Below are 23487 nucleotides of genomic sequence, written 5' to 3' on the forward strand. Positions count from 1 at the left end.
TGGGTGCCTCGGTAACTGTTTTAGTTTAAAAAGCCTTAATTAGTCAAATGAACGTCGTACAAATTTTAAAGTGGTGTGTTTAGTGAAGGACTTGTCTCCGAAATGTTATTAACCTCTGCAGGGACCTGCGCTGGAGAGGACAGAGGGGAACTTGGCCCTCCAGGTGGTAATCCCACCCACCTCAACCTGTTCTACCTGCGGGCTCTCCCACACCTGCGCGGTCCTCGGCCGGGAGCCGACCCCGCGGCGGGGACCCAGCGCCACCCGCACGCCCGCGGCGAGCCACGTCGAAGTTCATTCAAAGGCGCGTGTTTGTCAGCAAACAAAGGGCGGCGCGGTCTCGAGTCCCGCGGCCGGCTGCGGCCCCGGGGAAGGGCAGGAGGGCCGCGGCGACAGATGGACATTCCGCACGCGGGCAGACGGACACCCGATCTGCGGCTCCCGGCGGCCCCACCCACCCGCGCCCGCGGCCGGTGCTCCGAGCGCCCAACGAGCGGCCTCGGGCGCCGCCGTCCCGAGAACTTTCCCGTCCTCTTGGGGACAGGGGCCGGCGGTGGGGAGGGGCGGGGAGGTGGGGAGGTGGGGAGGCGGGGAGGCGGGGGCCTTTACAGAATTCCTGCCCCGGACGTGGCGGGAGGCCCTCTGCAAGTGGAAGGTGGCTGGTCCCCAAGTCCAAGCCCGACCCAGGGCGCCCGGGAGCAGCCCTCGGGGCGAGGAGCCGGCGGCCGCGCGGGAGGAACAAAGGGACCGGCGGGCCGGGGAGGATGCGGCGCTGCCCTGCGCCCCACCCGGCCGGCGGGCGGGCGCTGCCTCCTGCGCAGGTAGCCCGGCCTGCGGCGCGGCGGGAGGGTGTGTTCAAGTGGGGAACACAAAGACTCACTTCCGCGGAGCCGGGCGCCCGGACTCCTCTGCCCGCCGCTCGCCGCGCGTCCGCACTCCTGCATCCCTGCCGCCCCCGCGCCCCCGGTGCCCGCCGGCTGCCCCGCGCGGGGCCGGTGCAGGTCACCCTCGGAGGGGCGAGGGCTGGCTGCAGGCGACGGCCGGGAGAGGCAAGCCTTTTTAGGCAGCCGCGCCGCCCGCGCGCCCCACGCCGCCCGAGTCTGCAGTCGCTCTCCGCCGGGGGCACGGATCCGCGCCGAGCCGGGGAGCGCCCCGCCGTGCACCCCGCCCGGCGGGTCGGGGGCGCGGGGAGCGGACTGTGCAACTTCCCAGCGCCCGGCGCCCGGCCGCTAGGTGAGCCAAGGCCGGGAAGGCGGAGGACCGAGGCGCCGGCGGAGGGAGGGGGGCCCGGGGCGCGCGCAGGGGAGGCGCGGGGCCCGGGGGCGGGGCGCGGCGGGAGCTGGGCGCGGGGGCCGCGGGGTCGGGGGCCGGGGGGCCGGGAGCCGCCGCCTCTCCCCGGGGCTCCGGGCCGCCGCTCCCCCCGCCGCCCGCGTCGCCGCCGCCGCCGCCGCTGCCGGGAACAATGAGGCGCGCGGCGCGGAGCTGAGCGCAGCGCCGCGCCGCCCCGAGGCCGAGCCCCCCGCCGCGCCTGCAGCTGCCGCCCGGCGCCGAGGCTCCGGCCCGGGGGAGGCGATCCCGCAGGCCTCCCGGGACGCGGGCGCGGGCCGCCGGGGGCTCGGGAGGCGGCGCGGGGAGGTGGCTGCGCGGGGCGGGGCGGGGCGGGGGCGGCCGCGCGCACAGGCTCTGAGCCGCGCTCGGCCCCCGCAGCCCCCAAGTTGCGCGGCGCGCGTCGGGCGCCCCGGCCCCGGGTCCTGGCTCCGCGGGCAGCCAAGGCGGTGGGAGCGCGTGGCGCGCGCGCCCGAGCGGCTGCCGGGGAGTCGGCGTGACAGGCACGCCCCCGCCCCCGCCTCCGCCCCCGCCCCCGCCCCCGCCTCCGCCTCCAGCGCCGCGCGCCCGGGCAGCGCCGAGTCCCGGGGTCGGACGCCGCGCCTCGCGGGAAGGTGGGTCCGGCGGCCGCGCTGCTCGGGCGGCGGGCGGCGGGCGGCGGGCGGCGGGGGCCTCGGGCCGCTGCAGCCGGGGCGCCGCTCCGCAGGGACTTGGGCTGGCGAGCGGCACCCGGGCTTGCGGACGGGCGGACGCCGAGGGCTTGGGCGAGAGGCAAGGCGTTCTTCGGGAGGGTGAGCGAACCCAGGGCTTGCGCTTTGGGGACCGGTGGACGCCGTTGTGCTCCCGCCGTTCGGTCACTACAACGGCGATCTTTTATTCTATTTAATTTGGCTTTGGGAGGGCATCGGGGCTTTTAACTGCCTTCCTCGACCCCACCGCCATGCAGAACTGCACTTCTTAAAGCCTAAAGTGTGTTCCCTTGATCTCCGGTTCGCTGTAGCTGTGATGTTTAGGGACAGAAGGGATCCTTCGCATCCCACGTCCCCGGTGTTCATTCCTACGCATTCGCACGAGGGAAACTCTTGCTTTTTAAGTTGTACTTTTCACCGTGCAGAGAAGATCCGCGATGCATTCTTTTGGATAAGCAGCGTCTATATCCGTCTCTTTCGGATTTGACGGCGCTGGGGCACGGAGCGAAGTTAAACTTGTGGCTCGCAGCAAGTGGTGCCTTCCAAAGCTAGAGCTGTATTTGGGGAAGCCCTGCTTTCCAGGAATTTAAATGAGACTTTTTGTGGTTGCCTTCCAGGGCTCTCCTAGTACCATATTTGTTTTGTCAGGCTGAACTTTCAAAGCTGTTTTATAATCCAAGAAGCACTTTGGGAGAAAAGTAATGCTTGGCTGGTTTTTTGTGAACTTATTTTTACAGGGTCTTGCTGAAAACTCGACGAGAGGCAAACCATATTTGGTTGAAATCTTTGTTTTCCGTGCCTTTCGCCTTCTAACAGTGAAGGGGCTTGCAGATCCCCTGTGCGGGGGACTGGCTGCCTGGGTGAAGGTATTATTGGAGCACTTGTAGCAGATTTTCTGTTAAGTGCTTTGTGCATGTTTAAAAAGCCTCATGCGGGTTACTCGATATTTATATTTGGGGGAATTTTGCTCAACATATCTTGCCGTTTTGAAATAATTGTGACTGATGACGAATTTCAAAAATTGAAGTGCTCTATGTTGCAGACTTCTTCCTTTAAAAGAAAAAAAAAATGATGTGTGGCCTTGAACTTACTTTTACCCACTTTCCTTCTCCCATTATTTTTCTGAAACTGACAGCCAGGATGTTTGCAACACTCCAAGGCTTGCATTTCCTACTAAAGACTGAGAAAAACTGCAGTGGTGAATGAATATTATAATCAAAATGGAGAATAACCTAAAATAATAGGTGAATTGCCTTAAATTTTCCAGCTACGGGGATCCCTGGGTGGCGCAGCGGTTTGGCGCCTGCCTTTGGCCCAGGGCTCGATCCTGGAGACCCAGGATCGAGTCCCACATCGGGCTCCCGGTGCATGGAGCCTGCTTCTCCCTCTGCCTTTGTCTCTGGCGCTCTCTCTCTCTCTGTCTCTCAGTCTTTCATGAATAAATAAATAAATAAAATCTTAAAAAAAAAAATTTTCCACCTACGTTTAAAAATGGAGGCACTCAGACTTGTTGGATTCTTGATCCAGTTTTTATTGTGATTGATGTAAATTCTTGCATTTTACCTTTTTGCCTGGTGCAGTTGGAGCTTCTGGAGTTTTAAGGGAAATCTCTTGGGAACAGTGTGATGTGAGCCTTCGCTCTTAGTGGATTTCTGAGCCCCACAGTTTAGACAGAAGGTGGAGAGTTTTGGTGAGCAGTCAGAGCAGAGCCCAACGTTTGGTGGGTTTCTTATGTGGTGCAGGCTATCTAGGAAGTAAAGATCATGAAATGAGGATATGCAGACTGGAGGGTTCGAGGCTGAGATAATTTAATGTTTAAAAATAAGTGAACGGGGGGTGCCTGGGTGATGCAGTCTGTTAAGCCTGACTTGACTTTGGCTCAGGTCATGATCTCAGGGTCCTGGGAGGGACCCCTGTATAGGCTTTGTGCTCAGTGGAGAGTCTGCTTGTCCCTCTGCCTCTGCTCCTCTAATTGTGCCAGTGCGCGTGCGTGCTCTCTCTCTCTCTCTTAAATAAATAAATCTTTTAAAAAATACATATATGTGAATGGATTTATTAGGCAGGTAAGCGCAATCAATCAACTATGCTCACTTTCTGGTGAGGACAGTTAAAAAGGAAAGGAAGGGTTTACTCTGGGGTTGAAGACTTAAACTGGGGCTAGGGGAAGATTTGTGGTCAGCTGGCGAAGATACAGGTTAAATAGTGAAGTCGTTGCTGAAAAAGTCCTGGAGGTGCTTGTTTTTAGAGGTTTTTTTCCCCGAGTTTCTCCTCTTTCTGAGATGATTTAAGTGTGTGACTCTCTGACCTACTGCTTATATGAGCTGCAGTTGCATACCGTAAGTCCAGAATGTACCCAAGTGTTGGTTTGCCAAGTGCTGTTTAAGTCTTTCCTAACTTGACAAACCCATCCTGAGGTTTCTGCATCTACTGCTTACATCAAATAAATGATGAGTTCTGTTCCACAAACAGAAATATTTGCCTTTTGAGAAACCGAGTTGATTTTCAGACTTAATGCCTCATTTCCGATACTCCTGAATAAAAATATCTTATGTGTTGTTAATGGGGACAGTCTTTTAAATATTCACGTCTTTAACTGTAATATGTCGTTGTCCACCCCCCCACCCCCAATCTTCTGTTATATAACCTTAAATTTTGATTGGTTACGTTAAATGAAATACTTCATTCAACTTGCTAAGCAAAAAGTAGTGCCCTCATGCTACGTGTACGTTAAGTTTGAAGTTTTTAAGCATTGAAAGCTCCTCCTCCTCAAAAAAAAAAAAAAACTATGGGGTGAAGTTCACCACTGACTCTAAGAGAAATAATTACATAGAATCAGATGCTAATTTTGGAACCAGGAAAGTGCCAGGTGTACCTTTACATAGCAATTTTCAATGTTCTCAACAGGTTAAGGTCAAGGTCAAGGACTGAGTGTGCTATGGCAATGGACCAGCTACTGTTAGTACATAAACTTCAGACCCTCAGTTTATGTATCTACCATTTATCTGAAAGCCCTCCTTCTTTTTTTTTTTTTTTAAGCCCTCCTTCTTTTGAGAGATTTATCTGTAAACATTATTAAGTACACAGGACACAGAAATATCAGAGAGATATGGATTTATTATGCCACTTACCAAATGCCATCCTGATCTGAAATTCCAAGTCCTCTCCTCTGAATTGCTGTGCTTGGAACCCACCCAACCTCGGGGCAAAGTGGTGGCCGTTCAAGGATGTGAGGTGTGAACTGGCAGTCCTAAAGCTTTCCAGACATCAGTAGTTTGGTCCAGCACTACTAGAATGGGTCTGGTAAAAGCAGGTTACCAGCAGCTGCTTGGCCGCTGTCTTTCCTTGGCCGCTTGCAGGTCCCGGGCCATCCTGCAGTGCCGAGGCCCTTCTGATTTGGGGAGGAACTTGCTCTATGGCTGGAAATGACATCAGAAAAATGCTACCCCTCTCTCCGGGATTTGTCTGCATGGAACTGCTTTCTGTCCCTTCTGGGTTCTGCTGCCCCCTGTGGTCTTCCCTAGGAAAGAACTCTGAATTCCAGGTAGACATGGGGCTCTAAGGAGCTGCTTGGAAAGGTGTGTGGGTTGGGTTTGCAGTTTTGCACTGGACTTTCTCAGCAAGCGGAGAAGAGCAAGGAAAACTCTTGGCCAGAGCCCTCAAATCTGAGTCCTAGGGAGTGCTGGCACTGTACAGCAGGTCACTGGAGCAAGTCTGAGCCTTACCAAGGCTGCGAAATGAAGCCATACACAGATTAAATCCTCCCCAGGGTGGCTTCTCTTGCTGGGATTCCATGCAATTGAGAATTGCATATTCTCGCATACTTAAGAGCAAATTCCCATAATCAGGGGCGAATTTGCCTTTAGTCAACATGCTGGACATCCCTTCATATACCATGTAGCCCAGGGGAGAGTTACAACACAAAGAATAATAACTGTGATTGCTTCACACTTACTGAGGACCATACTGGGCCGCTTGCTCTGCATAGCTTATCAAAGTACACCTCAGCCACAGCCCCGGGATGTCCGGTTATTCCCATTTTACAGGTGCGGAGACTGAGCCCCAGAAAGATGAAGTGCCTTCCTCAAGTGTCCTATAGTGAGAAAGTGGCAGTGCTGGGATTTAGCCCTGGTTTTATGTGTTTGGAAGTCTGTGCTGTGGACTGTGCTCAGACTCTGTGGAGGAGCAGGCTTGACTCCCCCCGTAGTCATCATGTTGGAGCCAGAGGAGGGCTGTGACCATGAGCTTTCAGGTCTCAAACCATGGCCTAACTTGCTGGATCAGGAAGGTTGTCTAGGATGGAAGGGGGTGGCAGAGGGCACTTCATCAGACTAAGCCCATGGACTCACCGGAATGTGGGGGCTGAAAGGGGACATAAAATGCAACCTAACAATGGCCCTTACGGGTGAGACTATCCAGGCAATCAGTATTAGAATGAAAATCAGGCTCATAGGCAGGGTGAAATTTTCAAGGAAAAAATGTAAGCTAAGATTTAAGGAAATCATCCCGGCTCTCTGAGTTATTAGGTCAGTGAAGAGAGCAAGCTCAGAAAAGTAGTCTCTCGGGACATTTAGAAATATATCGACTAAAGCAGGAGAGAATACACCATCAAGAAAAATCCTACGATATCTTGATCACAAGCTGCTGTTTTCAGAAGTTTATAATTCACACATTAAGTTCTTCTCTAGGCTGCTCCTAACATTTGAGCCTGAGATGGAAATGTATTATTAAATTTAAGACAATTGGTTTTCCATGTTCAAATTCTTCACATTTTTCAAATGGAGGTTCTTGCATGTTGGCAATTGTGGTCTCTAAAATGACTTGGCTTTAAATTAAATTTGAAAAAGGATAAATCTCTTAGATAATCTGAGAGCTTTCTTTATTCAGGGATAAATTTGAAAAGTAGCCTCCTCGAAAGTGTAGTTATGACTTTTCTGAACAATATTATTATGTGCTAAAAACCTGTATTTGCGCCTCTGACAATAAACCGGTAGAAAAAGATACAGTTAATATTGGATTTGTTTCTTAAATGGCATAGTTAAGGTAAAGGACTATAAGTGCATGATGGAATGAATGGATTTGGTTGTACGATGAGAAGAAGGACCTTGCTCTGTAAATTATATTTTAAAATTAGGAAAACTATCTCATACAGAAAAGAACATGCATGCACACGCACACACACATATGCAAATACAGGATGAATACATCCCTGTATTCACTTGATTTGCCATTGGTAATTGGGAATGGGAACCTGAATGCGGATACTTAGGCTTTAATTGTTGGGATTCACAACTGTGTGAGTAAAAAAGTCAGGACTCAGAGCCCTGACCTTCTGACCAAGTGAAGAACATTCTTTTTCCTATATTACATATCTCTGAGAGAATTGCGTGTTCCAAATTACCAATGGCTTACATGAAGGTTTTCAAAATGCTTTATTTATTATTAATAGGATAGATATGGGAAAACACATTTATGTGTGTATATGTATATGAGAGGGTGTATCTGTAAGTATTAACAACAGCAGCATTTTCAAGGTACCTTTGGTGATTTGCAGAATGTTTTTGACTCTTGACACTAACTCACAAGGGCTACCTCTCAGCCAGGGCAGCCGGGAGAACCAAGGCTGGCGTCCTATACATTAGTTAGCTGTTTGCTGGAATGAAAGAAGTGGAATCATTTTAGGAGTTTCGGGTCAACCTAAAGTTGGCCAAACAGTGTTTGTGACTTAGTCTCCCTCTGAGACAATAGATAATTATTTGAAGTTACCCTGAATTGTAGAGTCCTCTGGTCTTTGAGCTTTAGGTAAAATAATTAAGGCAATAGCAAGCTCACATGTTTAATTTTTTTAAGAAAACATTTGATACCCTCTAGTGCTCAAGGTATTTTTTGGAGCAATTTATGAATAATGGGAGGCTGACTAGTGCAACGTGGTTTACTTTATACTCATATGCATGTATCTGTGTGTATATAGCATGTATGTAGGTATTTGATTTACATTTCTCACAGGGAAGTTTCCTTCCTTGGAATCACAGTGTAGTTACAAACTGTATTCCTCTGCCCTCTGTTTCAAAATTAGTAGCTAGGAGAGTTGAACTAATTAAGTAATTTGCCCAACTAAATACTTGATACTTTATGATAACATTCTGAGAATGCCATTAAACAGATTGCCTCATTAACTATTTGAGGTGGAAGAGATTCAGAAACTGAGTTGATAGTAATAGGAAAATGTCTATAATGTGACTGAAATAGTGGAAGTGCTTCCATAAGTTAAACATGACCATGTCTCTACTGGCCACACTCTGTAATTTTCACATAATTAAAACATATCATTAATGTATTATAATCCTACCCCAGTAATACCCCCCATATTACTGTTTAATACATACACAGAAAGAGCAGAATTAATTTTTGGCTTGGGGGTTTTTCAATATTTTCATGACTAGTAAGCATAGCATTAGATGTAAAACCAGAAGTGGGTGAAAGAAAAAGCTTTAAATTGTATTAAATCATGTGCTTCGTGAGAGGTAGTCAAAAGATGCTGGGAATAAGGAACATTCGTTGTTTCTGGTTGGTATATATAACCCAATTACAGCATGAGTACTATAGCTGTAGATGGTATATATAACCCAATTATAGCATGAGAGCTCTGTAAGTATAATCGGATGTGTGATGTGCATGTTTTACTGACAAAACTAAACTCAGCTGACCCCAGAGCTCCCCTAGTGGGCCCATGCTTCTCGGTTGCTCAAATTAGATCTATCTTGAACTTATTGCATGGTATTGAAAATGAAAGGTGAGTTTATAATATACAAAGTTACCCTGCATGATGGCCCACACATTTGATCTGAGAATTACCCATCCACATGGTGCCAAGCAGCATCCTCAAGTGCTTGGGGCAGTTGGTGCAGCAAGCAACAAACGAGGTGCCCGGGCTTGCTGTCTGCAGGTCCCTGTTCAACCTAGAGGGGAACAGCTTGGTAGGAGGGCCATTCCTTAGAATCGTTCCTTGTTGAAATACATCCATAGATCCATTAATTTGCTTTCCCGGGTACATATTTCCTTTGAACCCACAGAGTCTTAGCTCTCAGGAAAAAAAAATCAAGTTCTGTATGTGAGGAAAGGTAGACATAGAACAGAATTATAGGAGGAAGGTCATGTGCGTTTTGCTTATTTGCTTTATATTATTGTTGTTTTCTTTATGTTGTGGGTAGAAAACAAGGATTGATGATTGCAATTAGGTATTTAAACCCCTTGTTTGTTCTTTGTAGCTGCTAAGCAGATCTTTTTATTTCTGAGATAAGGTGAAGTCCCTTGGACTGTGTACTCACGTGTGTACCTCAAAATAAAGCTTCCTTCACTTGGTGCTGACAGTTTGTAGCGGGAGAAAAAGCAGTGACTGAGTCAGGAACCCCACTGCTTGCGTTGGTAGGATGGAAGATACATGTTCACGTTGTACCAACAGAGGCTAATGCCGCCAGCATTTGTTCGACTCTGGGAGCTTAGCTTGGAAGAGTGATCTCATTGAACAAAACAGGTTCTAGAGCCTATTTTGTTTAGTTTGTTTGTTTTCCAATTCAGAGGACTACATTTGCTCTCGTGTGACATTATTCTTGTCAGCTACCTTTTTGCTCACATATCACCTTTCATCAAACTCAAATACAATGGAGGTGGAGCCATGCCCCCAAACCACCTTCTGGGGTCTCAGGAGGATACAGAGAAGCAAACTTCGCTATTCCTTTGCAAATCAAATAGACCATCAGAGATTTGGCTAAAACATCCAGGGTTGGTAGACACTCATTAGTAAGAACTGGCTTGTGTTATGAATGTCTTGAAACCTGCAATGGAAGGCATCAGATGGAATCCAGGAGAAGAAAAGAAGTACAAAGAAACCGGTCATTTCCACCCCCATCCCCACCCCACCCCCGGGCCCCTTATTTATTTCTCCAGAGACTTCTGATCTCTTATTTTCTTTATTGTTCTCTAAACGTGTCTGTGTGTGTCACGTGCTTCTTGTGTCCGTGGGGTGTGGGAGGGAAGCTGTGTTACTTCTCCCAAGTTCAATTCTACTCTGACTTTTGGGCAACAGCTTTACCTGTGTGATTTTCTTTGGCATATTCCTAAACAGATAATTGGTGGCACAGAAAAGTTACTTATTGAATCTTTAGCCAGTGTTACTGTGCACAGGTCGTAAGTGAAAAGTTTGCTGAATTTTTCTACACTGAATACATGCATGTAACCAACTATATCAAGAATCAAATATTACCCACATCCTGAGCTTCCTGTAGGCCCTTCGGGTCACTGTTCTGTGGCAGATAATCTCTCCTGATTTCTCACGGGACAGACTAGCTTTGTGTCACCTGCTGACATTCAGTTTTAAACAAAATAACATTTTAATAATTCAGTATTATTTTTTTTAGGGTTAAAGCAGCATTAACCAGCAGTGATCGGTGCTTTAAAGTAGAGAAGTTTCATGTTTGTTCTAGTCATTTCAACTTCCATACTGCATAAAGTGCATTTTGTTATTAACAACCTCACAGTTGTTAGTATTACAGGATCTTAGTTTTGCCATTTGTTGGATGCTATAGGTCTTCCTTTGTGTTCGCTCCATCACAGGATCAGAAATAAATTTTAAAGTGTATTAAAGGTTAGTAACATTACGTTCTAAATCTTGGAGATACATTTGAATATATTTTAGTTTATTAAAAATAAAACTGAACATATGACAGTCCTGTGGGGAAAGAAACTTTAAAATGAAACTTTCTTTACTAACTAAATTTAATTTCATTTGGCAACTTTTAGCTTCTGACTTGTGAATTTGGCCTACTTTAATACTGCAAGTGGACGCTGAAAAATGGATAATTCTATGAGATATTTAACATAACATAGACTTTTTAGGAGATGTTTTTTAAGGAGCTAGCTCAGAAAAATTCAGCAAGAAATAGAAAATTAAAGTCACATAGATTCTTTAAAGTTTTTGTCTTCATAGAGATATTCTACATTGCAATTTTGAAATAATAAAAATCCACAAACTGGAAAAAAAAAAAAAAAACCTAAAAAATCTAAAAACTCAGTTCCAGGCTGTCCACTGCCTGGCCTATACTTGAGGTAAATGACCAGCTTGGGGAGAGGCTTTCACTATACTAAACAACTAATGTTCAAAGGGATATAAAGAAAAAGTAGAATGATACCTCCAAGTTTACCAGAAAGGAAAAGAATAAGAATTGGAAATGTGATTTAAATAGTTGTGAAAAGGTTTACAGGCAGGTTGCTTCATAATGATCCGATGTACTCAGATTATGTTGTCTAAATTCAGGATTTGCCCAAAGCCAAAAAGATTGGCTTAGACCCAAAGCCAGATGCCAATGGAACCAGTTGGTAGAGAGCAGCCAGGCTTACGCAGCGTCAAAAGTCTCATGATTTGGTTTCTGTCTCCTGAAGGAGAAGCTGTATCTCTTACCTGCCTCTTAAAATGCTGGCTTGTGTACAGCATGCCCCTGGGCATGTGCTGCTTAAGTGGCTCAGAAATCTGTGATTATACTTCATGTGACTGTCCAGAGTCTCTTTCCTGACATTTACCATTTCTGGAGGGCAAAGTGTTTTTTGGGCTTCAGCTGCTATTGTTGATCGTGTTCTTCACAGAAAAATATGGAGAGAAGCCCTGCCCTGTTAGCAGAGCATTTTTTATGAGGAATTCATTTTACAGATGGCTCCATCCACTCTTGCTCACCTCTGGAACCCCCGTCCGTGGTCCATATTGGCAAAGAGGCATTTTTCCTGACCCTGACCTTGGTCATGTGGCCCTCCCTAGATGCTCCAGTGCCCACTCCGTCCTCTCATTGCATACAGGACACAGCCTGGAATTTTTAGAACATCATGTGATTCTGAATTGGCCCCTGGCGTTTGGTCTCCACTTTCCTACTTTTAGGGTCTCTCTGACCATGTCAGCCTGAGTCTAAGGATGGACCTGCTTCTTTCTCCCTGTCTTTGTATCTCTGTGTCACAAAGATACTGGGCTCAGTAGGTGCTTGATCAATGTTGGCTGAAGGAATGGACCTAAAAGTACTATTCGATTGGAAAGGACTTTAAAAAAAAAATTTAAATACAATTAACCAAAATATAGTACATCATTTGTTTCTGATATAGTTTTCAGTAAATCATCAGTTGCATATAACACCCAGTGCTCATCACAGCAGGTGCCTTCTTTAGTGCCCGTCACCCAGGTACCCCATCTCCCGCCCGCTTCCCTTTCCGCAACCCTGTTTGTTTCCCAGAGTTAAGAGCCTCTCATGGTTTGTCTCCTTCTCTGATTTCTTCCCACTCAGTTTCCCTCCTTCCCTTATAATCCCTTTCACTATTTCTTATATTCCACATATGAGGAATATAACCCTATGATAATTGTCTTTCTTTGATTGACTTATTTCACTCCGCATAATACCTTCCAGTTGCATCCATGTCGATGTAAGTGGTAGGTATTTGTCCTTGTGGCTGAGCCATATTCCATTGTGGAATATATATATATATATATATATATATATATATACCACATGTGGAATATATATATATATATACCACATCTATATAGACCACAACTTCTTTGTCCATTCATCTGTCGATGGACATCTGGGCTCTTTCCATAGTTTGGCTATTGTGGACATTGCTGCTATGAACGTTGAGGTCCACGTGCCTCTTCTTTCACTACATCTGTATCTTTGAGGTAAATACCCAGTAGTGCAGTTGCTGGGTTGTAGGGCAGCTCTATTTTTAACTCCTTGGGGAACCTCCACACTGTTTTCTAGAGTGGCTGTACCAGTTTGCTTTCCCACCAACAGTGTAAGAGGGTTCTCTTTTCTCCACATGCTCTCCAACATCCGTTGTTTCCTGTCTAGTGTCCTCTCTGTAAAGATGACTTCTAAAAAAAAAAAAAGAAAGAAAGAAAAGAAAAAAGATGATTTCTATAAATGAAGGGGACAGAGGGGGATCTTTTCTGCCTTTTTTCCCAAGCTGAATCCCCATGTATATAGCTCCCCCAAACCTAGCCATCCATTTGTAAACAAGACATTCTAAAGATAAGCAGTCATGGACCAGGTGGACTGTTCTTTACATATTTATCTTTAGAATTACTGTTGATCACTCTGGAAAAATACATTTATTTGCAATATTAGGAAATTAGAATCAAACCCTTCACCCTTATAATTTTTATGCCTTTTGTGAATCACACAGAGAAAACTGGGAATTCACATTTCTTTTCATAAGTGTTACAAATGTGGTTGGGCATCTTTGTTCCCCTCCTTAACAAAGCATTCACAAGTACAGGACATGTGTAATTGGTAAGTGATTAGTAAATAAATTGGGTAGGATCTGCCCAGGGAGGTTTCATAAAAGCACTTTGTCTAGGATTCATAAATGTTGTATCAAATTCTAACAATTAGAGCTACGTACATTATCAGCACCTAGTGTGATAATAAAGGCTGCTCTGGAGCAAATGGGCTCAGCAGCATTTTGTTGTTGCACTGCATTTTTTTTTTCTGGCTGCCCACAAATCATCTATGGATGGGTATTAAAACTTGGAAAGGTACAGCTAGACTGGGGACAGTGTAAAATATCATCTGTCCATGAAGAATTATAAATGCAGTCCCTTGATCTGAGATCGGTTCAACCCAGTGTGAGTAGAAAGGTACACACTCCTTTAGTTGACAGCCTGGGAAAGGCACGGTGCTGTGCCTTCTTCCTGTGTTGGTCAGATACGTGGCCCTGACCTGCCAGTGCTCCCTGCAGGAGCCAGCAGCCCCCGGGGGCTGAGGGATGCCTTCCCCCAACAGAGGGTCATGCTAGGGCCAGTGTGCCTCTGAGGTCCTTAAAGTTTATGTCGAATATAGTGTTTTTTCACAGTATCTTCCCCGATGCATATCCTCAAGTGCCAAACACTATGCATTTCTCTCCCCACTATGTAAGACAGTTTTGTTTTAAAGTTTGCAATCTCCCAGAAGGTTGAGTTAGAGCTAGGGCATGCCTGGGATAAGTCATTTAATTAAAGGGACTCTTTCCCTTGCTCTGAACCCATACTAGAATTAAAATAAAAAATGTGGGCAGCCCGGGTGGCTCAGTGGTTTAGCGCCGCCTTCAGCCCAGGGCGTGATCCTGGAGATGCGGGATCGAGTCCCGCGTTGGGCTCCCTGCATGGAGCCTGCTTCTCCCTCTGCCTGTGCCTCTGCCTCTCTTTCTCTCTCATGAATAAATAAATAAAATCTTAAAAAAATAAAATAAAATAAAAAATGTTACCAGTAGTTGAAGTTAGGGACCTTTGGCGGTTCTCAGTGGTAAATAGACCATGGCAGGAATTTAACAAAAGCACAGGGAATTAAAAAAAAAAAAAAATGCTTGGAGCATTTGAATAAACTATTTCCTTGCTCCATTTACATATGCTTAAGATACAAGGGACCACTTGGGAGTAAAGAAGAACCTAAGTGTGGATTTTCTCTCACCCACGGAAATAGCTTTAAATCGCTTTCATAGTCAAGTTAAGTGGGTTTTAATGACTTCTTATGTGTTGGCTATTAGCAGTTGTCATGCTGCTGACTGTGGCACTCGGGCAGTTCATTCTGGAGACCCCACCATTGCCTGTGGGTAGATCACATCTCAGCACAGACTCACTGCTGTCCCTGGATTCACAGACCAGGCAAAGGAAGCTCTTTAAGTGAGACAGCTCGATCTACTGATGGAAGTCTGGTTTAGGTCCCAGAGCATCAGGGCATTACTGTTATTTAAAGTAATGTATTCAAATCTGAATATCTTTTTAAATTATTTCATTTTTCTTAATGACCTTAAATCTCTACGCACCCCCAAGCCCTTTTAATTTTCCTTATGAGTCATGCTATGCCAGCTTAATAAGGCTTGCTATGCCAGTGGGTTTCTCTGCACTTTTTAATTATGTTGTCCCAGACATGGTTTTTGATAACTGGATGTGGTTAGAAAATTCTATCATTGTGTTCTGGAAATCTAGTGCCAGCCAGGAAGGCCTCTTCCTGCAATAAAACCCAACCCACCAACTTTTGTTGAACCCTCCAGGAAATTCATAATAATCATTGGGTATTGGAACTCTTTTCAAATGGATCCCAGGCTTTTGTGGGAGGCAGTGAACTTGGTCTGTGCCTTCAGTGATGAGTTTGGTGTTTTGCTTATTTATTGGTTTGGTTTTCTTTTTCTTTTTCTTTTCCCCTCACAATGGCTTTAGACTCCTTAAGAAGGTTTACTCTCAGGCAGTAAGCCTCAAAGTAAACGCAATTTTGTGGCTTCCTAGAAACTGATGATGAATAAATGGATCTAACAAGACATACTACATTTACCTTGTTTACATTTCATGCATATCTAAAGTAGTTTCAAAATTTCAACTTTTCGGGTTCTCTTACTGAGTTACTATTAAACATTCAGTCTGGGATCCCTGGGTGGCGCAGCGGTTTGGTGCCTGCCTTTGGCCCAGGGCGCGATCCTGGAGACCTGGGATCAAATCCCACATCAGGCTCCTGGTGCATGGAGCCTGCTTCTCCCTCTGCCTATGTCTCTGCCTCTCTCTCTCTCTCTCCGTGACTATCATAAATAAATAAAAAATTAAAAAAAAAAAAAACATTCAGTTTGCACACCAAAATAATTGTCTTTATTCTTTCTTTCTTTCTTTATTTATTTAGGAAAGCAAAGCCTTCTCTCAGGAAGGGAAGACTAGCATCCTGCAGGGTGATATGAATAATGCCTTCAGCTCTCTCTGCTAAGGGAAGGGTGGAGATGTGGCCAGGCAGTGATTGAGAGAATTCCTGTCCAAACAGTAGCTGAGGGCGGGGATCCCCCAGGTGACTACCTGTACAAACCTGGCTCTCCCTGAACTCCCCTCACTGGCCATTTTGCAGATGGGCTGCCTCGCAGTTGGCAGGGGCACATCGCATGGGCCGCACAAGGTGAAGTAGCACCTCTGTGGCTCAGCACAGAAGTCAGCTCAATGGTAGTCTTCACAGTGCCTCCAGGGCTGGGGCCACTGCTCAGTCCTGCCTTGAGTCTGTGAGGTGTGAGGTGCCGGTGTAAGGGGGAGCCAAGGGAGGGGGCTTCAGCCTCAGATCCCAGCATGGCTGGACCCCTGCATACCTGGATGCCAAGTGAGGCCTCTGCTCTCAGCCAAGTTAATGAGAAGGCTTAAAAGCCAACAAATCCTTTCTTTCCTCCCCAGGGTTCATCAGTGTTCTGGAAGGGTCTGACTGACAGCTTTGAAGGCCCCACTCCTGCCCAGAGAGCTGAGGCAGCAGGAGGGAGCTTCTGCACTATGTGAACTGTCAGCCTCTCTCCTCCTGGCCATATATAACAGGTGGGAGAGGGGGTCCTCGGCCCTTACCTCGGGCAGGTTTCCTAGGACAGCAAGGGTTATCATTGAGTTCAAAGGCCAGCCATTGCTTGGGGGCTTCTGGAGGGCAAGGTAAAAAGATAACACAAAATATGTTTTATGTTTGCTGAAGGAAATTAACAGAGTTGTCTGGGTTTGGTATTTCCTGGAATACGTGAGTGGAAGAGGTAAACCCTGTGTGCAGGGGAAGCTGCCAGAGATGCAGATGTGCTTCCCTTGCTCCCTGGCCACACCTGCTGGAGAGGAGCCCTTGCAGTCCCTGACTCTATGGGGCACCACTCCCTCCCCATGGCTTACATCTCCTGGGGTGGCTGTCCACCCACAAATCTCCACCCTCCTCCACCCCGAAAATTCTTAAATACGGATGGTTTTCCTCACTTAACCTTTGTGTAGCCAGGGCCTAGCAAATTCCTTCTGTAGATACTTGTTGAATAAAAGAAGCTTCTTTCATGGTAAACACAGCCTTATTGCAACCTAACAATAAATCACCCATCCATCTATTTTTGGCCTTACTACCAACCTGGCATGGAACGTGGTGGCTTTCCTCCCATGAACAGTGTATTTATTTATTTATTTATTTATTTATTTATTTATTTTTATTTCTTTCTTTCTTTTTTTTTTTTTTTTTTTTTTTTTTTGCATTCTCTGATTCATGCTCTTCAGCCATAGTGAACACAAGTGGGAACAGAAATTTATAGAAGGTACATTCTGAGGTTAGAAAGTTCCTAAAAAGAGAGAGAACACGTTGGCTTATTCTAATTATCTCTTCAGCCCCCTTCTCTATCTTGATGATAGATTGATGACAATTCTTTTCTGTGTTGGATTCTCTCCCCATCTTTCTTCAGCTTCTGGTCCCTGTCTCTTGGTGTGACACAGGATGTCAGAACTTGCACATTAACAGCAAGCACTATTGAACCACTGCTGGAGGTTTTCAGGACAGTTATCATTGCTATGGGACTTGTACACAGATATTCCGTTTATTATGGCAGGTTCTAAAAATTTATGACCTGTGAAAAGTTTATTTTCAGTGTAACTGAGGTCAGAATTGGACATTTAATCCAAAATCCATATGGTGCTGAGTTGCTCAGTGTATGAAAGTGCTTTGCAAACCATAGAGGACGGCCTGAGGAGAGAGATGGGCCTGAACTCAATAGACTGGGTCTCAGGTTCCAGGACCTCCTCTCTAGGGGGTTGTCTGTGAGTTCTTCTCCTTTTCTTCTTTTATTTCTACATTTTTTCCATTAGGACTTCCAGAGGAGTTTTAGGTTCATAGCAAAACTGAACAGAACACAGAGATTTCCCACCTGCCCTGACCCCGCAGGTGCAGAGCCTCCCTGACCAGCGGCCCACATGCAGCCGTACACATGTCACGGTTATGAATCTGCGCTGACCCATCACTGTCAGCCCGAGTCTGTAGTTCACATAGAGTGCACTCTTGGGGTTGTACATTCTGGGGGTTTGTCAACGGTGTGTTCACATGTATCCACCATTGGTACCACACAGAGTATTTGTACTGCCCGAAAAATCCTCCCCCACTCCCACAACCACTGATCTACTGTTTCTGTAGTTCCCTCACCTTTTCCAGGATGGCATATAATTGGAATCCCAGTTTGCAAACTTTTCAGACTGGCTTGCTTGCTTGCTTGCTTTTAAGGACTTTATTTATTCATGAGAGACACATAGAGGGAGGCAGAGACACAGGCAGAGGGAGAAGCAGGCTCCCTGTGGGGAGCCCAGTGTGGGACTTGATCCCAGGACCCAGGGACCCCAGGACCGGGGGATCATGACCTGAACCGAAGGCAGACACCCAACCACTAAGCCACCCAGGTGTCCCACAGGCTGGCTTCTTTCTTAGTATTAGTGCTTTGAAGATTCCTCCCTGTCTTTTTATGGCTTCTTTCTTTTTAGTGCTGAATAGCATTCCATTGGCTGGTTACCACCATTTATTTATCTGTTCGTGTTATCCAATGAATTATTTTATCCATTTGGCCAACTGAGGGGCACCTTGGTGGCTTCTAAGTTTTCACAACTGTGAACGAAACTGCTGTAAACATCACATGTGGGTTTTTGTGTGGATATGAGTTTTGAGTTTCTTCTAGTAAATACCAAGGAATGTGATTACTGGATCGTATGGGAAGAGTATGTTTAGTTTTCTAAGAAACCAACAAACTCTTCCAAAGTGGGTGTCCCATTTTTGCATTCCCACCAGCTATGAACGAGAGCTTGTGTTGCTCTACATCCTTGGTGGTGTCATTCTGGATTTCGGCCATTCTGATAGATGTGTAGGGGTATCTATTTCATGGTTGTTTTAACTTGCATTTCCGTGACGACTTAGATATAGAGCATCTTTGCATGCACTTAATTACCATCTGTATATCTTTTTTTAAAGATTTTTTAATTTATTTAATTGAGAGAGAGAGAGAGCAGGTGCAGGAGGGGCAGAGGGAAAGGGAGAAGCAGACTCCCCGCTGAGCAGGGAGCTGGATGTGGGACTTGATCCCAGGACCCTGGGTTCATGACCTAAGCCGAAGGCAGATAGATACTTAACTGACGAAGCAACCCAGGTGCCTGGATATCTTCTTTGATGACTTGTCGGTTAAGGTCCTTCACTCATCTTTTAATCAGGTTGTTTATTTTCTTGCTGTTGACTTTTAGGCATTCTTTGTATAATTTTTTATCACAGTCCTGTATCAGGTGTGTCTTTGCAAATATTTTCTCCCAATCTGTGGCTTGTCTTCTCATCCTCTTGCGATTGTCAGGGAGTAGCAGCTATTTATTTTAATGAAGCTCAGCTCTTCCACTCTTCCTCTCATATATTGTGCCTTCGGTGTTGGATTTAACAAGTCCTCACCATACCCAATACACAAAGTCCTCAAGGTTTTCCCCTGTGTTCTCTTTTAGGCATTTTTATAGTTTTGCCTTTGGGGTTTAGGCCTATGATTTCTTTTACTTCTCATCACTAAGACTCTTCCCTTGTAAAATGAGAGTAAATCATCTGGGTCTCTTTTGATAAACAGGATGCTTACGCACCAACCAGCTCACCTGCCCTGGGCTCAGGAGGGTCACCTGTGGCTATTATTAGTAGAACCGTGCCACCACAGTCAAAGGCAATGGACTTTCTGCATGTCTAGCAAATTTCTTTGGCCTTTGCTTAATCAGCCCTCGACAAGGTTTTGGAGTTTTTGTGGTGGTGGTGGTTTAGCTATTGCATTTCCTTCTTATATAATACTTTAATCTTTGAAGTGGGTTTTGGCTGAGGTAGCTTAACCCAGTAAGTGGTTTGAGGGTCTTGAGGATTCAACAAGGTCCTAAGATGAAAATCCCCTTGACTGAAAGTTTGCTGTGGGACTCAAGTACACAAAATTTTAACCTGCTGCTTCTCATCCACATTTGCTGTTCAACCAAACACACCATCTCTGCACTGGAATGCCTGTTTAGCTGCCAAGTGCTCATTGCCCATCCCTCCTCCGTCCTCACCAGCCCAGACACCTAAAGCATTACACCTACCATAAAATGCAGCCATTGGTTATGGAGATAATTAAGTATTGGGGGAAAGAAGCAGAAAGACTTTGAGGTTACATAAAACTCCTCATTTATTTGTTTTTATTAAGGTTCTAGAAATGACTTCACCATCTTCGTCTCTAAAATTGTATGCTTTGCTGAGACTCTGTTGTTGGATAACAGTTCTGTGTTCCTGGCTCAGAGTGAATACTTACTTGGTGAATAGAGAAAAGACAACCTAAGTGATTTAGAGAAAACAAGAAGGAAAAAAAAAGGAAAGCCAAAGGGAATAAACAGTTAACTGTCAGATGTCCAGATTGCTAACAGTGGAATAATGACAAAAATGTTCTGAAACTGTGGGGAACCCTGTTGCTTTTAATGAGAGACTGACGAAGATGGTGTCAAAGCAGCTGAGCTTTGGAGTCAGCCTGGGTTCAGATCCTGACAATGCCACTTACACTCTATGTGCCCCCCGCCCCCAGACCAGGGCTGGCTGACGGACTCCATGAAAAATTAAAATGTGGGGCCCCTTGTACAAAAAGCGGCAGGGAAATGCCCTTAACACCATTAAAACAAAACACTTTTTTCCTTCCCTTTATTCCTCTGTCTTGACTTGTCATGGTGTTTTTAGTGTTCTAAGTAAAGAAAAATTAAAATTTAATAGTTAGCATGATTTTACTGTTCATCTTTTCATTGTCCAATGCCAGTTTTGAGTGCAAATGTAAGAGCATTCAGCGCCTGTGTGGAATCACCGGGATTACACCATTTGTACTTCATAGCTGGCACATGCTTACATGTTTCATTCTTACCAGAACAGTGGAAACACAGCTCAAAACTAACTCAGCTGTTCTTTATATATAAAGATTTTATTTATTTGTGAGAGAGAGCACAAGCAGGGGCAAGGGGCAGAGAGGGAGGGAGAAGCAGACTCCCCACTGAGCAGGGAGCCAAGTATGGGGCTTGGTCCCAGGACCTGGGGATCATGACCCGAGCCCAAGGCAGACACTTAACCAGCTGAGCCACCCAGGTGCCCCGACTCAGCTTCTTATTTCGCTTAGTGACACATCCTCATTCTACCAACTTTAGCTCTCCAATAAGGAAGGAAGGACTTTTCTATACATGATCATTTTTAGCATGTGTGGATGATTAATCCAGGAAGGTAGGAAAAGACCTGATAGGGCCCTTGGTCCATTGTGTTTCTTGTTTTGCTTCTGAAGCCAGTCCTAGCTCTAACAAAGAATGGCTTCTGGGGGCTGTCAGTTTCCCCTACTTGGTCACAGAGGTAACATGTTTACCATGTTCTTCACTCTGAGTGGAGCTAACTTCCTGTGCATTGTGGGCTCATGGGGCATCACACAGGCTGTAAGTGAATGGGGCGGCAGAAAAGGGTGGACACATACTCAATGCACGTTCTACACACCTGCTCTACTCATACACACACTTCATTGCCCCATTGTCCCATGTTCCCATTGGCTTTTTCTTGGGAAGCAGACTCAAAGACAAAATTATTAAGCACATTCAGGCAGCGGCCAGAGAACAGTGAAGTTAGCATGGTCCTTCTGAATGTGGGGACCTAGGACACTGCACAAGTCACAGGTCCACGAAGCTGGCCCTGCTTATATCGAATGGATTCTTAATCTCGAGGAACCTGTTTCCTCATGATAAAATCAATCAATAATGTGACCTAACTTGTAGGTTGCTTTTATGTTTAGATGAAACCCTGTTTGTGGTTTATGAAGTACCACACTTGGTACATAGTATGCCTTTACTAAAAGTTCATTCTTAATCAACTTTGAGCTATGGAGCGAGTCTTCAAACAAAACAATTCTATTGTTGGAAAGATAGCCTAATGTGGAGGCAAGCAGGAGTCATGAAATGCCACTTCTAGAATTGAGCAGGTGGAAAAAAATATATAAAAAACTATAAGTCACAAATATATTTTATTTCTTTTGAAATGATTCAGTGTTTGTACAGATGCATAAGAAAGTAAGATGTGCCTTGAGGGCTTTGAAGGGTAAAGTGATTTTATAAAAATTGAAACATGGCTTCTAGTCCCACACCTCATTACCTGTGGGCAACTTCCTTCCTTCCCCTGTGCCTTAGTTTTCTCCTGCGTAAATTGAGAGTGTCAGGTGTCTGACATGGATACTAGAACTTGTCACATCATGGCATAGGGTCTTATGACTGGAAGGGACCAAAGATGAAAACAGACTTCCAAATGTATGTAATAAGAACGTGATGGAAAGAGGAGTGATAATCCGTTTTACTATTGCCCCCATGTTGGCTGGGTGCTGGCAACGTGCGGTACGCTGTGGAGCTTCCCTCTCTACAGCCAAGGCTTTGTCCAGCAGATCTAATGCACAGGTGTACCCATGGGTACCATACAGATGTTTAGGACTGTTTTGTAACCATATTTCATCCTTGTTTCTACAAGCATATATTTTCCATGTCTCTTTAGAGGGTCTACATAAATAAAGCCCTCTGGGGCACCTAGGTGGCTCAGACCATTAAGTGTCTGACTCTTGTTTTTGGCTCCAGTCATGATCTCAGCGTCCTGAGACCAAGCCCCACATCTGGGCTCCCCACTCAGCAGAGAGTCTGCTTGAGATTCTCTCTTTCCCTCTGCCCTCCCCCCCCACCCCATGCACACTCTTTCTCTCAAATAAATAATCTTTAAAAAATAAAAAAATAAAGCCCTCTGTATAGTCTGAAAAACCTAATGCTCTGGAATTAACACCCCTATAATCAGCTTTTCCTTGATGAGGTGAGATACAGTGGTGTGCTAGAGCTGGCTCGTGCATATTCCAGAATTTTGTGAGCCAATTGTTAAACTACATTAAAAACAAAGGTAGTCCATTCTCAGCACTCATCATTTCCTAATTTTCAGTTACATTTTACTGTCATCGATGCTCTTGAGGTTGTTTACATCTGCTGTGTCTGCATGGTGCGAATACTTGGCAATGATGCGCTTCTATGTGTCTCTTCCCAGCTCTGTGTTCAGTGACATCACCCGAATAGTTTAAAACTGGCTGTGGCAGAAGTATGACCACGGAAATGGGCAGATGCCAAAAATCAGCTCTCTGCTTCCCACTTCTCTTTCCCAAGAGCCAATTGTCAAATATTTATCAGCATATTATTAAGTAGGAATGAAATTGGCATAGAAGTTTCTTTTGGAAGGTTTGTTACAAGCTCTGTAGGCTACTGCAGCCCATCACAGAACCAATTAGAAAGTGTGCAAAGGGAAAAGGGGGAAGGCAAGCCTCTGTGCCCGGCAGTACATTGATTGACTTTCATATAGAGGTCAATTAAAATCCTCTTAAAGGACAGCTAAGCTGAGTGATGTTACCTCAGTCTTGCAATTGAAGAAACTGGTCAGTGGTTTAATAACTTGCCCACGTTGATAGGGTTAATAAGGGAAGGAACTTATATTGAAGAAGTATTTGAATGTAGGTGTTTATAATTCAACTCATTATCTTTTCCCTATAGAATGGAAATTTGAATGCCTTTTGTAAAAGGAAATAGTGTTGCTAATGCTGAGGTAAGATTTTTGTAACCGTCATGAATACCGGATTTTTTTCTTTCATTCATTTG

The 23487-nt window shown here is 45.5% G+C and overlaps 1 protein-coding gene across 4 annotated transcripts in view; it reads left to right on the plus strand.

Moving 5' to 3' along the window:
- Positions 1–704: 704 nt before the first annotated feature.
- The window catches only part of ST6GAL2 (ST6 beta-galactoside alpha-2,6-sialyltransferase 2), a 75675-nt gene continuing 52892 nt past the window's right edge, over positions 705–23487 (plus strand). For 3 of the 4 annotated variants that reach the window (XM_038550875.1, XM_038550872.1, XM_038550876.1), the window contains exon 1: positions 1863–1940. The gene's annotated coding sequence lies outside the window, so the exon portion shown is untranslated. Of the gene's footprint in view, positions 822–1862; positions 1941–23487 lie in introns of those variants that run through there. The other variant, XM_038550873.1, reaches the window with a different exon arrangement.

Source organism: Canis lupus, chromosome 10 (assembly GCF_011100685.1).
Source record: "Canis lupus familiaris isolate Mischka breed German Shepherd chromosome 10, alternate assembly UU_Cfam_GSD_1.0, whole genome shotgun sequence".
In the NCBI taxonomy this organism is placed as follows: Eukaryota; Metazoa; Chordata; class Mammalia; order Carnivora; family Canidae; genus Canis; species Canis lupus.